The 15906-nt window shown below is 40.4% G+C and overlaps 2 long non-coding RNA genes across 4 annotated transcripts in view; one reads left to right on the top strand and one right to left on the bottom strand.

The window, feature by feature from the left end:
• LOC109959531 (uncharacterized) overlaps nucleotides 1-11558 on the top strand; it is a 47923-nt gene extending 36365 nt beyond the window's left edge. For 2 of the 3 annotated variants that reach the window (XR_002274849.1, XR_002274852.1), the window contains 2 exons: nucleotides 5812-5913; nucleotides 11503-11558. This is a non-coding gene — a long non-coding RNA (uncharacterized LOC109959531). Of the gene's footprint in view, nucleotides 1-5811; nucleotides 5914-6514; nucleotides 7435-11502 lie in introns of those variants that run through there. The other variant, XR_002274850.1, reaches the window with a different exon arrangement.
• On the bottom strand, nucleotides 2186-5266 carry LOC109959530 (uncharacterized). Its single transcript, XR_002274848.1, has 3 exons — nucleotides 4700-5266; nucleotides 3323-3408; nucleotides 2186-3006 (listed from the first exon to the last, which is right to left on the bottom strand). It is a non-coding gene; the product is annotated as an uncharacterized LOC109959530 (long non-coding RNA).
• Nucleotides 11559-15906: the final 4348 nt, after the last annotated feature.

Genomic DNA, 15906 nt, shown 5'->3' with positions numbered 1-15906 from the left:
TCTCTCTGACCTAATGGTACTGTATGTTGTCAAACACTGCAGTACAGTGCAACCGTGATTAGTAATGCTCTATCAGGAGCTTGTATTAAAATTCTAATGATGTCTAAGAAAATGCAAAGTTTATGATTTGAGTATATCATTAATTTACATACATTTAGTGTGTAAGGCTTATTTAGAGTAACAACAATAGAGATGGATAATGCTACTTGTTGATAGCTGTGGTTCTTTTGCATGCTTCACAGTGTAATGTGGTCCACCTAGAAATATGAATCAGATCAAAACATATAAAACAAAACTTTCTTTTTGCATTAAAGCCAGTAGGCCCTGTTTTTTTCTTGCAAAGCTTATTTCTACACATATCACATGCTTAGCCGAGCCAGCAGCTCTCGGTGTGTTTGTGATGCTTTTCTTGTGGTATGGTGGTGAAATTGAATCTTTGTGTGTATTGTATGAGGTGAGTTAGGATTAGAGTGACGCTTATCCTGATATGACCTTTGCTTTTACTAGGATGCCGTTGTGTGATCAGTGATATTTAGTGGAAGGGAGAGTGTGATATACTGCTAGCCTGTCTGTACAGTGAAAAGCATGTTCAGCAGTGGGCCTCATGGCTTGTGAAAAATGCTCAGGCACTCCTTACTGAAATGGCCCAGACTTTGAGAGTTTTGAGTGCATGTCGAGGGGGAGACGAGACAGTGGGCCAAGATGTCTGTGGTGTGGATTAATGGGGAGGACTGGAGAAAGGGTGCCGCAGTTGTGCGTGAGCAGAATATTTGATGGGGAAGTGAGAGGAGGGAACAGTCAGGGACAGGCAACAGCAAGAGATGGGCGAGATGAAAGGGGGAAAAGAGATAAAAATGGTCCGAAACATCTAGAAGCAAAGATGTATGAGCATGAATGAAAATGTACAGTAATAAATACTGCTGCTGACTCATGTCTCCCACTGGTGCTTTATCCTGTTCTCTGATTGCACTCCACAGTGTAGGCTTTACATGTTCATTCTGCTGCAGTGGGCTGAAAATGGGATCAAATCTACATGAAGGCCTTCTTCACAGACAGCTGAAATATACACCTCAATCAAGTTCAGTTAATCATGTCTCTAAAGACAACACATGCAGGAGACACAACCAGGGAGAGCGCATACAATGCAGATACACTGTGAGTACATTGAAATTCACTTACAGCTAATTTTCCTTACTCTACATGACTATTTTCAGTGCCTGTGAGACGTACTGTAGGCACACCTGTACCAATCACACAGTCCGCTTTCATCTGATGAAATACGCTCTTCTTTTCTTTTTGTTCTTCCAGCAGATCTCTGGCAGACACATGGTTACATCTAATGTCCTCATATCAGCTTTTGGTTGTGAGCAGCAATATTTTGGCAGCCAAAACGCTCCAATGGCTTTTCATACACATCAGTACTTTGATCATAATACATTAATGATCATGAATAATGATTTAATATCATTTAAACCGAGTACTATATTATAACCCCATTATTAGAGTTATTTGAATATTAGCACAATTTTTTTCTTTTACCTACATCCAGCCTTTTTGATTTTGAGCTCTGAGCACTGGTGCATTGTTACTGTTGATTTAAGTTGCTTGTGCAAGTTCCTCAGACAATACAACAGACGGGCTGGACTGTGGGCGGCTGTCTCATGTTTTGACTGCTGCATCTAAACAGTTCAAATCAGACATCTGCAGCACCTGGTGCTAAGGTTTGCTTGTACATACAGATATGGGCACAGTAGTGATCTTCCTGAGAACAACAGTAGACAAGAACCATTTCTGAAACAGTAACATAACTGGACATGCTTGTACTTTGGGAAGCACTAGTTGCCCAGCAGTGGCTCAGTAGCAGAGACTGGCCTTGATAGACAAATCTTGAAGATTTTTGTTGCAGTGTCCTTCAATTCTCAACCGGGGATCACAGCCTTAAAGACTAGAGTGCTGTAGTAGTGAATCCTAAAACCTGCAATTGTTTGTTGAGGAACTCTGATTGCTTAAATGTATCAAAATAGATACTAAAATTAAACTAAATAGATTATTGTTCACATAGAAATAACATCCATTTTTATGAAGATTCAAAGCTAGTTGTAGTAGTACTGTTTCAAGAATGCTACAAATATCTGGACTACTATAAAAGATGTGGGTCATAAATGCACCATATAATACAACAATGTGAAGGAATTTTAGATGGGTTTATTTATGTTACAGTAGTCTGATGATGAGATTACACTCCCACAGTTTAAGTGTCTGTCTAAAGGACACCACACATCCTTATAACACGTTGTTATAAAACTAGAAAGTAGGGAGTGCCTTACAGAATTACAAGCAAGCTGAAATTTTGTGCAAGACGTCATATCCATGCTGCAGTGACACCTCAATGACAATGTTTTAAGACTGTTTAATGTCAAGAAATACTGCAGCATGAGATGCAACATTTAGGCCACCACACTGATGGAGGGAGTAAAGATTTCATTCCTTTGCCAGTAGCACCTGTCACACTGCATTAATAAATATTTAATGTGAACAGTATTACATCACTAAGTAAATTATTAGCTAATGTCATTTCAATAGGAATTTAGAATGAAACCTTTTGAGAGAGGGGAAAGGAGGAGGGTACAGCTACCATAGGACCATGGCTGCAACATGGACAGTAATGAGGACACATAGTGTAAGAAGCTAGTAAACAAATATAACTATAACATTAACATACAATGATAACCTATGTTACTGGGGCCTGAATCTTTTGCTTTGTTGTCACTGCATTTTCTGCATTGACATGATGTCGTCGTACAAAAATATGTGGTAACGACTGTTGCCCATTGTTGGCAGCCCACTTGCTCTTCTTTGCTTTCCCAGGCTCTGAGAGTGGCTTTAAGGGGTTACCTTGTTAGAGGTTTGGGGTTATGCCCATGTCGGTCACTGTTTTCTTCAACCTTCTGTTTTTGGAGAGGCCCTTCTCTGTGTCCACACTGTGACAGGGTTCTTGGCAATAGCCTGAAAGTCAAATCGGTTCATTTAGATTCAAATGGTGACCATGGAGCAGACAGCAGCCCATTGGCATGCTGTGGCTAAACTAGTATCCAGGCCTCTTAATAACTGAGCATAGCATTTGTCCTTTTTCAGATTGTTAACAAGCTGATATACACTATACATGTATGACTCTATGTATGAATGGAGGAGCTTGTTTTTAAAATATAGCACATACTGTGGATTCTTGTGTAATTTCAAATAGCTTTTCTAAATCGCATACAAACTTAGAGTGTTTGAACACCTACTTCAAAATCTGAAAAGATACCTCAGTGTAGGTTACCTCGCTGGTAGGGTCATTCCTCTAATGGAAATATTCCGCAAGCGAGAAGTGTTTTGTGGAGACCCATGTCATATAAGTACAGCACTCTATAAAACAGAAAGATTATTGCTGTAAATACAGAACAATGGAATCAAGTGTATGGGTGTGAATTTTCCCCACCCTTGGGTTTTTTTAAATGGGAAAAACCAGGATGACACATAAAATAATCTTATCCAGTTGCATCACTTCCTAAATGAGGAGGTTAAAAAAGTCCCTGAGCCTTTTGAATGTTGCCAGTTGTCTTTTATCCTATTGTTGCGTTTTGTTGTTAAATTAATCTTATAGCATGTAGATTAGTACGCAGTCCTGACAATTAGTGATGTGTCAGCTTATCGGTGGTACATGTTCTGACATCTAGTTTTTATGTGCTTGAATGTTGTGGTTATATGCAGTCTTATCTTGAAACTGCTGAGCTTTTCAAGAGACAATGAACAGAATTGGCCCCTGGATAGAACCTTGAGATACTCCACTAGATGAGGATGTAGTACTATTGACTGCAGTAGTCTGGCTATTGAACTATGTCCTATGCTGTTGTGATGTCACAAGTGGTGCTGAAGTTAAGTACGGCAAGAAAGACACTTGTGAGAGAAGGCCATTCAAGAAAATCAGCATTCAAGATAAACATTTTACCACGATTTTGATAGGGAAGCTTATATATACAGCATATACAATCACTATATATGGTCGCTTTATTGGGTACACCTGTACAATTGTATGCACTTCACTGCATTGTCATAAATGTATAAATTCAATTATATGTTTACTATTTAGGTCACAGTAAAAGGTGGTGTTGTACTGGACTACATATATTCAGAGGTGTCTCTATATTTTTTCCCCAGCTACATTTATGAGAGTGTCAAAATATTAGGAACACCTCTAAATATAATGTAGTCCAGTACAACACCACCTTTAACTTTGACCTTGTACAGGTCAGGTGTACCTAATAAAGTGGCTGGTCAGTGTATATTTTAGTTCAGGACTATACAACTATGTAAAAGAAAACAGGATGTTTCTGCTGAAAAATCAAGGCACACACTGAGAAAAAGTGGTAAATAGAAATTTTAAAGTTGGTGTGTCATACTGAAAATAACAGCCACAGCCACCCATAAATAAAATAATTCCACAATAATAGACAGGTCAATACAATATTTTTAAATGCGCAGCTACAAAATATCCTGTGATCAACGAGTCAATTGTCCTGTAAAGCATTCAGGACACACACAAAAAAAATAGATATAGCACAGAGCATCAAGAGGACGACACATTAGCACAGACAACAGTGGCAGAGCATCAGGATGTGGCCATGTGGATGCACACAGTGAGCCATATCAGCCTTACTCGTTTACAGTCGTAGCCTTCCTCTGTATGGTGAGCCAAGTAGAGTTTCTTATGGTCTGACAACACAGCTGTACGCCATTCGTCTGGTCTGAAAGACGGCCAATGGGACGAAGGGCAATGAGTGAGGAGAGGGAAACGAGGGAGAGATGCTCGCTGAATTCCCCAGCCCTCCTCTGAGCAGGACGGGGAGCACCACTCTCACTCTCTGCTTATAGCTTCTTTCCCCCGGCCCTCAGCCATTTTGGAGAGATGAAAAAGTAGCTGCTTTCTCTCTCCCTCTCTCACTACGTGGCATAGCTTTGGAAAGGCTTCGGCTGCTGTGTTGTAGCAGCAGAGAAGACACATTTTGCAGCTCGCATTTGGGACATAATATGTTTGCAGAGAAAAAACTGTGACAAGAAACAACTGTCTTCCATTTTGACTTTTTTAACGAATTTTTGTTTCTCTTGCATTTTAGTTTTGTTTCGCTGCTCCTTTCCCCTTGTCTCTTTTATGTTATATCTCTTTTCAAATCTCTCGATTTGATTTTATGCAACAAAGTTTAAGAAAAAGGGACATGTCCAAATTTTGGCAGCATTAAGAAGAGACAGAGCTGCAGCCAGGGATCCTGCTGGGATCCAGAAAAGCCAAGCCGAATGAAGCACCAAAAAAAAAAAAAAAAAAAAAAAAAAAAAAAAAAAAAAACACCCCCCTTTCCTTCCCACATTCAACCTTTTGCCATTTCTCTCTCGCCGTACCTTTTTTTTTTTTTTTTTTTTTTTTTTTTTTTTTTTTTTTTTTTTTTTTTTTTTTTTTTTTAATTTGATTTGAGGTTTTTGTACCCTGGAAAATGGGGACTGGACAACGGGTTAGGAGGGCGTAACGGGGAGAGAACGAGGGGATGTTATCTTTTTACTTTTACTTGTTATTCAGCAGTTTTTTACTGTTACTTTTATAAAAACTAAATTGTTGTTGTCGTGCTTTTAATTTTTAGTATTTGATGTGTTTTAAGGATGTGTTTGGATTACCACGTTTGTTTTAGGAATGTGTGCACATGGGTATCTTATCTGTGAACATTAGAGTCTCTGTTCTCTTCAATCAGTTTGTGATGGTTTGTTTATCTCGTTTTACAGGTTTCCTGATTTATGCTGAGGCACTGGCCTTTACGACTCCAGTCTCACTCCATCTGATTCCAGAGGACGTCTGACCAGCAGGTCCAGCGTGTTGCCCTACTGGTATGTTTGTGATTTATAATTCTTACAGTTTCTCTCTGTTAGCTTGGTGCAGTGTAATTTCTAATCCACACCATTAGATACATACATATTTTTTTCACAACGCATGCTTTTTTTGTGTTCATACTGTATATTTTTTGAGTTTATGTCAAGTAGTAAGGTGAAGAGAAACAGTGATATTATGGAAATGCATAATTTATCAGATAATTGCACAGAGGTTGTATTTATAAACTACCGGTTTCGTTTTCAAAAATTTAAGCTAACATAATATTTAGTATTTTGCACAGGTGCAATTTCACGGTTTCTTTCAGTCTTAGTTTGGTTTACCTATAGATATTGGTTTGGTTGTAGAATTACTGTTTGGCGATTGTGGTCGTACGTGGTCTTTTTGCTAAGAATAGAAATGTTCTCGATTGGTCTCGGGATGTCTTATTTATAATGGGATATTTTGTTTGAGAAAAAAAAAAGCAGGCAGCCTAAAATGGGGCTTCACACAGCAGCAATTTATTTTCTCTATTCAAATCATTCCTTTGTAACTGTCTTTTTTGTTTTTATGTCCTGATATTAAGCTGCATACAGTATGTTATTCTGTCTGACATTTCAGAAATAAATGATGACCTCAAAAGAATGTGATCAGTAGGTTACACAAACATCATACCCACCTCATGTGCTTTGGCCTGTTCAGTGTACTAAGGTCTAATGTCAGGGCACTTCTCTATAAGACAGACAAACAAGAAACATGTTTCACAGCCACAGTGAAACGGTTTCATTTATTGTAGAACATTTTTAAAAATAGATGAGAGGAACAGTATTTTATTAGTCTGTCACTGTTCTCTCGTATAAGAATTTCGTAAGGTTAAAATTGACTGAATTTCTCAATCCACAAACACTTAATAACAGATATGCTGTATGATGTAGATACACAAAGTTAGCAACACTTCTGGCTCTTGATAAATACTGTGTTTAGTTTACTATGGTGTTTAGTGTGGCACATTTGCCTGAACGCCCCCTCAGAGGAGTGGTCTACTGAAGGAATGGACCTGACAGGTTCAGGCAGCAGTGACTCGCTTGTTTCCATGTTTTCTGGGGCACGTCTTCCTTATTTGCTCTTGATGGGGTAACGCCAGCTGCCACAAACCCGTAGATCCGAACTTGTGGTGACTGGCTGCACAAGCTCGTATCTATAGGTATGTGTCTTCCTGGTAAATGCGGCACCTGCCTTATGCCTGTAAGAAAAAAAAAGCTCAGTGTTGCAGGTTTTGACTGCATAGTCCTAAAGATGGGATGGATCAGACTTCATCACAGTTTTGTTATACCATGAAATCATTTACAACACCAAACTCTCTTTCTTTGTGCTGAGACAGCCCTGATGCTGTCTACCCCTGAAACCTGGGAGACAGGATATCCTCTGCCATGCTTAGCCTACAATATGTGCCACATCTTTACGCAGTGACCCTGTCTACTATAAAGTACTAGCGTTGGGCAACAGTATATCACGATGTGACTTAATTAGGTCACTGGGTCAGTGCCGCAAATCTATGAATCAGACGGCTTTATTGCAATACTGAATTTATGAGATGTTTGTGTAAAATTGATTTGTTAGGTATGTAATTCGCTGGATTAGCATGAAGTGGATGTTCCCATCTTTAACTATAGATGCTATACATGTTTCTTAAATATTCTGTAATATTCCCAGATATAGTAGAAGATTGTATCCTGATATAACTTACACTGTAAAAGTTTGTTATGGTGGCACTGAGCCGTCTGCACCCACCTCTGCTAATCGGCCTTTCTGCAGTTTCCTCCTGTGCTCCGCAGGTTGAGGTAGTAGGTTGTATAGTTCAGAGTGACACCAAAGGAGATAACTGTACAGCCTCCTAGCTTTCCCTGAGGACACTCCACACACTCTGGACACTAGTGGATTATTTTCCCACACTGATTTTTGGGCTCAGGGCTTATCAGTTGATTGTAAATACAGTGTCTCGATATCTGTTGCTTATGTCCCAGACCCTACATTACTGACTTTAAATTTTCAGTTTTTGTTTCATAGTGTCTCGCTTTTTCTCTTTATAAGACAGGAAAAAATGTGTTGCACATAATGGCATGAACATGGCAAAAATGCCTCTGTCTCTCATACAGTATAACATTATTTGTCACTTAAATTAAAACGATCACAGAGTAGAGGACAATGAGGGGGAACATGCTTCAGATGCCAGCACCAACATGCTGCTGCAGCGAGGTTTGTGGGCCGCTCTAATGAAAGAAAGCCACACAGCCGCAGAGGGAAGAACAGGATCTTGGCAGCCAATTTTGTACAAAGTTCAGTTTCACTTAACCAAAACGATATATTTCCTCTGTGCAGCCGTGCGGTAAAGACACTGCTGTGATCAAAACAACTAGTGACAAATTTCACTGCTTCAAACCAAGACAACAGCAGAGCCCTGAAATCATTTTGGTTCTCAACAGCAATGTAAAGTGTGGCTTCATTTCAGACATATATAATAGAATGTCCTAGCTTTCTCATAAACCATGTGAGACGTATTTTAGCTGCATTGCTCTGATCTCTGCTGGTGACTGCATTTTCTAAACTCCCACCTTGGCACTTTGATTGTGGCACACAAATGAAATCAGTGTCAAGAAAACATAGCTGATATTTAATGGATTGTATTATTTTTGTAGAAGTTGTCCTGTAATGTGGATAATTGTGATCAGTTTGCTGTACATTAAACCAGAGTTGTGGTATTTGCTCCTAATTTCCACTAACACAGTTGTGAAAATAAATTTTTGCAGCTTCATCTTTATTTGTACTGCCATATAAGTATGTTCCTTATGCAGGTTGTAGTCAGAAGTAATCTTATAAATAAAATGAGATAGTGGATGCAGTTCACTTAGGGATATATGGTATCCCTGTGGTGCGATGTGCTGCTGTGTGCAGATGTGTAAACCAGGGAGTGGTATAATGATGAAAGACTGTTTCCACTTAAACGCTTTGCTCTCTGTCCCAAGGCTGCCGGGTTTGATGGAGGTGGGGGTAAGGAGCTCTGTGGGTTAGAATGAATTAGGGGCCCTTCGTACAGGGCAGCTCCGACAGTATGTGAGAACGGGCAGTCACTTACAGTAGATAAAATATAAATCTACTGCTGTTTTTTAAAATGTAGTGCATAATTACCCTCCTTATACTATTTTGTTCCTGCTGCAGAAAAGTATTTTTTTAATTGTACCCCTGTCTGTTTTTATGGCCATGAGGTAGTGTGTTACAGTATACAGCAGGAGGCATCCAGGAGCTCTCACTAGTAACCCTCCCCCCAGCACGCACACCCCAGCGTCTTTGTGGAGCCTAAGTTTAGGTTTTTTTGTGTTCATTGAAAAGTTCTATAAATAGTCCTGTTTAACTGTTCTAATGTTAGTTTTGTGTGTGGCCAACTTAAAGTGTCAGTGGTGCTGGAAAGGAAGTGGAAGTAAAGAAGGGCATTTTGTAAAACAGATTACATGGACAGACCCTCCACTGCCTTGAAGTGCATGTGATGTGTTGAGACAACACAGCATGTGATGTCTGTGACCCGCAGAGATGTATTTCCTTTAAAAACGGGGACTGGAATAGAGTCAACAAAAGGACAAGTCTCTAATGATTTTCAAGTCAGAAATGATAATGTTTATGATTTTTAGAATACCTGTAGAAACTGTAAACAAGACATGTTCATATAAATCAGTGTAAATGAGCAGAGAGGGAGATATTCTGAGACCACACAGGCTATTTTCTGCTGTCACCGATTTCAGCCTATTGTGCGTTTTCTGTCAGAGGAAGCCTATTCTGGTAATTCCCTCTTCTCCCCATATGTCTCGCTTTCCTACCATCTTGTCCCCTATGGTTTTCGCAGCCCCTTTCTACTGCATACAGTGGCTAATACTGACTAATACTGATTAAATATAAGACTACCACACCAACAGGCTTCCGGTTACATTTCCTTTACCACTCCCTGAACTGGTGCATTTTCTCGCCCTTGCTCCCTCCTTTTCTCTTTCAATCTTCTCTTGTTCCCACCCTCCTTTTCTCCATGAAATGCACGCTGTAATACCCAGTCACTCTCACAGACACAGAGGGAGAGAGAGACAGGAACAGAATACTGGACTTGCTGCCTGGAGAAGGATTTTTTTTTTCTTAAATCAAAAGGAGCTTGAAAAGAGGCATTGTAAGATGAAAATGTGATTGCTGGTCTTGCCTTCTTTCTTTCTCACCTCTGCTACTGTATGCTCTCGCTCTCTTTACCACTTTCTCCTTTTCCCTCTACTTTTTCTTATCTTTCCTCTGCTTATAGCAGGCCTTTAGAGTCTAAGTGATTTCAGCTGTGGGAGGAAATGAATGGATGTTATTTATTTCTCTTTCCCCGCATTGCGACTGCTGTTTCAGTGCTGTATGTAACAGGTAGAGGGGCAATCTTTTTTTTCTGCCCTGGGGACTTGAGCCTGCAATCTATGAAGTATGCAAGGCATAGGAGGGCAAGAGAATACAGAGGCACAGACAGAGAGGTGTGATATAGCGAGACTAAAGCGCCGAGCAGGAGCAGAAAGAAAATGTGAGACAGATGGAGCTAGGAGACACACAGAGAAGAAAAAGGTGGGTAGTAGTGTCACATGCAGAAAGAAGGGTGAGTAGCAGCAGGCAGAGGGATACAGCAACAGGCGTTACACGGTTTTTCCTATTATTCACTCCTGTGGCTGTTGTGGTGCTCTGTCTCATAGGTTTCAACCATGTCTGCAAAGGTCTGATAGTAAGAACGTCTATTTGTTTGTTTTTAAGGTCTGATATAAAGCCAAGGTTTATATGGAAAACATTAGGTAGTGCTGAAAATCTGGGTACATGTGTTACCTTATTGGATTGTACATTGGATGCATGTGTGTTAGTGTGATGCACTGAAATGGCTTTTCTTTCATTTAGGTAATCTGTTACATATCTTAACTAACCTTAGCTTACCCTAACATTGATTTTCTTCTCCTCTGTCCTTACTGTCTTTTTCTTTATTGTCTCTCTATCATTTGTCCTGGCACTCCTGCATTACTAAGCGTGCATGGAGCAGTGCAGGCACACTGAGCTCCCCTTTTATCATCCATACAACATTTGTTTTACTGATTTTAGATCCTGTTGCATTCTGTAAAAATTTTATTGATTTTATTGTCTAGATTTTCAGTTTCTGTTTAATTTTTCTGTACTTAATAGTTTCCAAATTGACTATGGTGCCAGTTATTCTTACTGCTTACTACTCTATTTAAACCCATCACTTCTATATTTCTTGTTCACCTACATTAACCCTTTAACCTCACACCTGCCCTCCCTGTTGTCTCCCCCTCTCACTGTATCTCCCTCTCTCTCTCTGGCTGCACATGGTACAGTCTTGCATGTCTGAGCAGCAGACGGCTAGACAGCAGCAATCTGCTACAGCAGCCTCATGTGAAGGTTCGAATGATCCATTCAACACAGCCTGAGCTAGAAGCATTAATTCTTTTCCTTGATTTATCTCTCCAGTTGTCTTTTTCCTCAGATTTCTCTGTTTTCATTTTGTCTGGCCACATCCTCTCCCCCTCTGTCTGTGCTAGGCTGACCGGCACAGACATACAGAGAAGACTGCGGCAGCCTCGGCCACCATGATCAGCTGGGTGAGTTGTCCTTCTCCTTCTCTTCTTACACGCATCTTGTCTCATCACCCTCCCAACCCTCTCTCTTCCTCCTCCTCCTCTTCATCTTATGGAAAGTCAGACTCTCACTCTGTCTACCTGACGAATGAGCTTTTGCTCCATAAAGTCAGAGGAACATGACTGACAGGTGCAGTCTCAGAGGACTGACAAGCCCAGCATGTCTAGAGATGGGATATCTCTTAGGGAGAATGTAAATGGTAAGAAGCTTTGGTTTTTTTTTAGTGATGAGGAGCAATTTATTTTTCTGAGTGAGACACTGGCAGCCTATTTTCAGTCTGTGCTGCTGTCCTTGTCGTCTGCCTATTATTGCTGCGCATGTGCCCAGTGCAGGATTTTGGCATTTTCAAGTGAAAAATCAACTATATTTTAGCATCAGTGGTCATACCAGAGACAAGCTGAGATGAGCTGCATCGGTGCCAGGGAGGGTAAAATTCATTAAGGCAGAGCCATTCTTAAGAAGCTGTCTGTCTGGGTGTGTATGGCCATTCAGTTGTGACTACAATATGTGTGTGTTCACTTGCAATAAGATGATATGCGGTCAGTTCTATGCATTAGTCTTTATGTGATGTGCTTCAGACTTACAGTGCGTATCAGTATTTGACTTGCGCAGAATATTATGATGTTTATTGTGTTATATGGTGTAAAGCTATTATGGATGAACTAACACAGGTATGGTGGAGTTGTGCCAATCTCAGCTAACTGAGAACAGACTGGACTTAGCTGCAAACCTGAGACTTGGGGTACGGCACAGCATAAAGCCAGGGAGCGAGGAAGCTGCCATTGTCTGCTCAAGTCTCAGCCGCAGAGCTCAAGTGATGATCTACTGTATATTGCATCGGAAAGGTCAGACAAAAAGCAATCTGTACCTCTCTCATTCCCTGAGACCCTAACTTGTGACGTTTGGCTGTGATGTGCACGGGTTGGGTTCTTGGGAGCTGCGAGGGGCACTCACACATCTCTCTAACCTAAAACAACAAAAAAAAGAAGAAACAAACATGGCGGAAAAACACTAAGTGCAATGAAGAAAGGATGGTTTCTCTTTTTTAGCTAGGCACAGTGTCAAGGAATGTTCATTTAATCCACCCACATGGGGAAAGTCAGAGATAGAGGAGAGCAGAAAGGAAGAGCATCGGGTTCCTTTCAGGATATGAAAGGGTTTAGCATGTGGGGCGCTGGGTGGGAGGGAGTGGGAGAGAGATGGAGGAATGTGAGTATGAAGGGCATGTGACTAGGATGGGGGATGTCCAGATGAGGTGGGGTGATGTGGTAAAACGCTGTCACATTTACAGTATCCTCATTTGTTTGGGCAGGTACAATGAATGAATGAGGAATTTGTGACTAAGGTTACACCCACAGTGACTAATGTTACACATGCTTAAATAGAAGAACAACACAATGGCCTCACTCAGTCTGTAAAAGACAGAGTCAGTGCATTTGTAGAAGCACACTGACCAAAAAAAAAAAAAAACACAGTGAGAGAAAAAACACAAATCCATAATGACTCTCCTGATTTTCACTGCTGTCCACGGGCTCTTCGTGCCTAATCTTGAGAGCAGCACAAAGTACTGGTGAGAGCGTGATACTGAAAGCTCAGTACACTTGTGTTTGACCTCATAAAAATTCTCATCTTTCTTTTCCTATACACGGTGAAGCTATCTCTGTGTGTGTCTTTGTTTGTACAGCACATGTGAATAGAAGATGATGAATAAGGAGACTCGGTGCATGTTGTATGGAAACTGTAGGATACTAGTACAGCAGGCTGCCGCCTTCCCATGGCCAAGTCATTAAAGTATAGATGAACGCAGGATTGTAGTGGGATGCAAAATTACAGTAAAAAGCTGATATAGTGTAGACCGTGTTTTAGTGGATGTTCTTTGAAGGTAGAATGAGCGACATCGTATTCGGTACCGGTTCCTGATGCTATTGTGAAAGCCACTTCAGGGCTTCAGCTGCTGACGCCCAGTGTATCATGCTGTCGTGTCAGAGCTCACGTCTTCTATACTGTTCAATGTGTTGAAATGTGTCTGGAAGCACATGTATGTTCCTATGTTTGGTCGGTAATATGTGATCACAGTACCAACTTCATTTCGAGCCTACCCCTCCCTTTATCCACACCTACAGTATGTCTCCCTTTGCACATTTCTGTCTTCTTTTCCTGGAGCCTCTCTGAAGTCACGCTCGGTTTTTCAGGGAGCTTCAGCAGCATTTGAACAAAGATACTGTTTGATGGTTTGTCCTCATTCTTTCATTAGTTTGGATGGGTTGTAATACAGCGATTATGTGGTTGAAGGACAGATAGCTTTGAGCACTGATTCTATTTTCAGCTTTGATTTGAAGACATTTTTAGCTATATCAGATAAACGACTGAAGAAACAGCTGCCATTTTTGGTACCATCCCCACATGCTTAAAGAATTTAGAGAGCTAATAAATAGGCATTTTACTACAGTATGTGGTCAAACACTTTTAATGAGTAGGGACTTCTGTAAATCTGCAGTTCATTCATACTGCCATGCACTTCACATTTGATTGGAGCTTTGCTCCTCAGACTGGTTTCAGTTTACGATGTGAGGATGCAGCTGTAAGAGACTTACCCCAGAATGACCCCAGCAGCATGTGGTCCAATAAAATGTTTGTAATAGCAAACTAGCATCTCTAAACCTCCTGATGTAGCTTACCTATAGGGAAAAAACTACTTTGTACAGTACAAAGTGGCTGCTGATTTCTGTCACCACTTGTATCCACGTTTTGTGTGGGACCCAATTTATTATTGTCATGGTCAAAAATACGTCACAACCGATCCATTTCCATGTCATAATATGCTCGTTGAGATGCTTTAGCTGTAGAAGTTTCCGTATGTGTTATTGTAATGCCGTCTTTCAAATCCTTTAAGATTTACATTTTAAAGACAGTCAGTGAAAAAAATCATTTCAGTAAATGTGCATTATCAAAACTTTTCAAATCTGTAATTTGTCTTTATACCGAGTGGAAAAAATTAGCTTTTTCACATTCAGACATTTGGTGGTAAAATGTAAATGCAGTCCTGTAACGTGATGTGTTCAGGGAGGTTTCCTACTTGGAGCGGCAGGTCTGCGGCAGTAGGTCATGGTGTCAGTGTTTGCTTTGTTCAGCGAAAAACAGGAAGAGAGAAAGAGAGAGAGAGAGAACAGCCAGCTAGTCAATAAGGAAGAAGAAACATACTGAATATTTGCAGAGTGATTGCAAATATGATTTTTGTTCGGTTTTGAAATGTCATCCTCTGCTCTGGAAAAAAAAAAGCAATGACGGTGATGAAAATGAAAGCAGCTAATTTCCATATGTGCAGTTCAAGCATTCACACTGTACTTCCATCACAGTGTGTGTATGGCCAGCATTTCGAGGACCGCTTTGAACTTTATACCATGAAAGTGATGACATTTTGTATGGTTTTCACTTTATCACACCCCTTCAAAGGACTGGCTGAGGGTTAAGACTTAGTTTTAGAGCTCAGGTTAGAATTGGGTTAGGCATTAGGGGCTAGGGACTGCACTGTCAGCGAGTGTCCTCACAAGGATAACTATACAAACTTATAAAATGGCTGACCACTGAGAGGACTACAGGTCTCTCTGTGTCTCTCACTGACTGTTTGCTTGTTATGCATGTTTTTTGGACAATACTCTGCTGTACAGGCAGGTGGAAATTATCTGAAAGGAAGGAAATGAAGGCCATATTAATACTAGCATGGCTGACAGTTAGAGGTAGACAATATTGCTTCTGTCATTCTGGATGAAGGGAAAGCAGCGTATGTATGAAGCAGTGTATGTAAAGTGCTTTCTTGCTGTGGGCTCACAGGATATAGCCACCTGTAGCCATTATGTTCATTTTACTAAAAACTGGTTTGAGGTTTTGTAAATCTGTTCAAAATTTGATCAGAAAACATAACACTATGACAGAAGATATGGAGTTAAAATATACTTGAATACACTAAATGAAATGCAAAGGAACCATCGGTGAATTATTATTTTTTTATACAATAGGAGCTAACCTTTTTCATTTTTATTTTTAGCTTTATTTTTATGTCTAAGTGCATGAATAGCCTCGTCCGTTATGTGTGTACAGCATATGTGAGTGTCAGCTTTATGTCTTCCTTTGTCTGTCATTTTCAGCCCTTCCTCTGCTATGATGTCGCTCATGCTCTCACAAAGTCCTGTGATGCCCTCTGATCACTGAAGGAGAGGCTGTGCTCACATCTGAACCCAGCTCAGTTTGTCTCTGTTTGGTCCTTGTTACAGTAGGTGCTGTTGCTCCAGCAGCAGAAACAGGTGTGT

This window comes from Monopterus albus, unplaced genomic scaffold (assembly GCF_001952655.1).
Source record: "Monopterus albus unplaced genomic scaffold, M_albus_1.0 scaffold39.1, whole genome shotgun sequence".
NCBI classification, from domain to species: Eukaryota; Metazoa; Chordata; class Actinopteri; order Synbranchiformes; family Synbranchidae; genus Monopterus; species Monopterus albus.
This window is presented reverse-complemented; position numbering and strand designations above follow the sequence as displayed.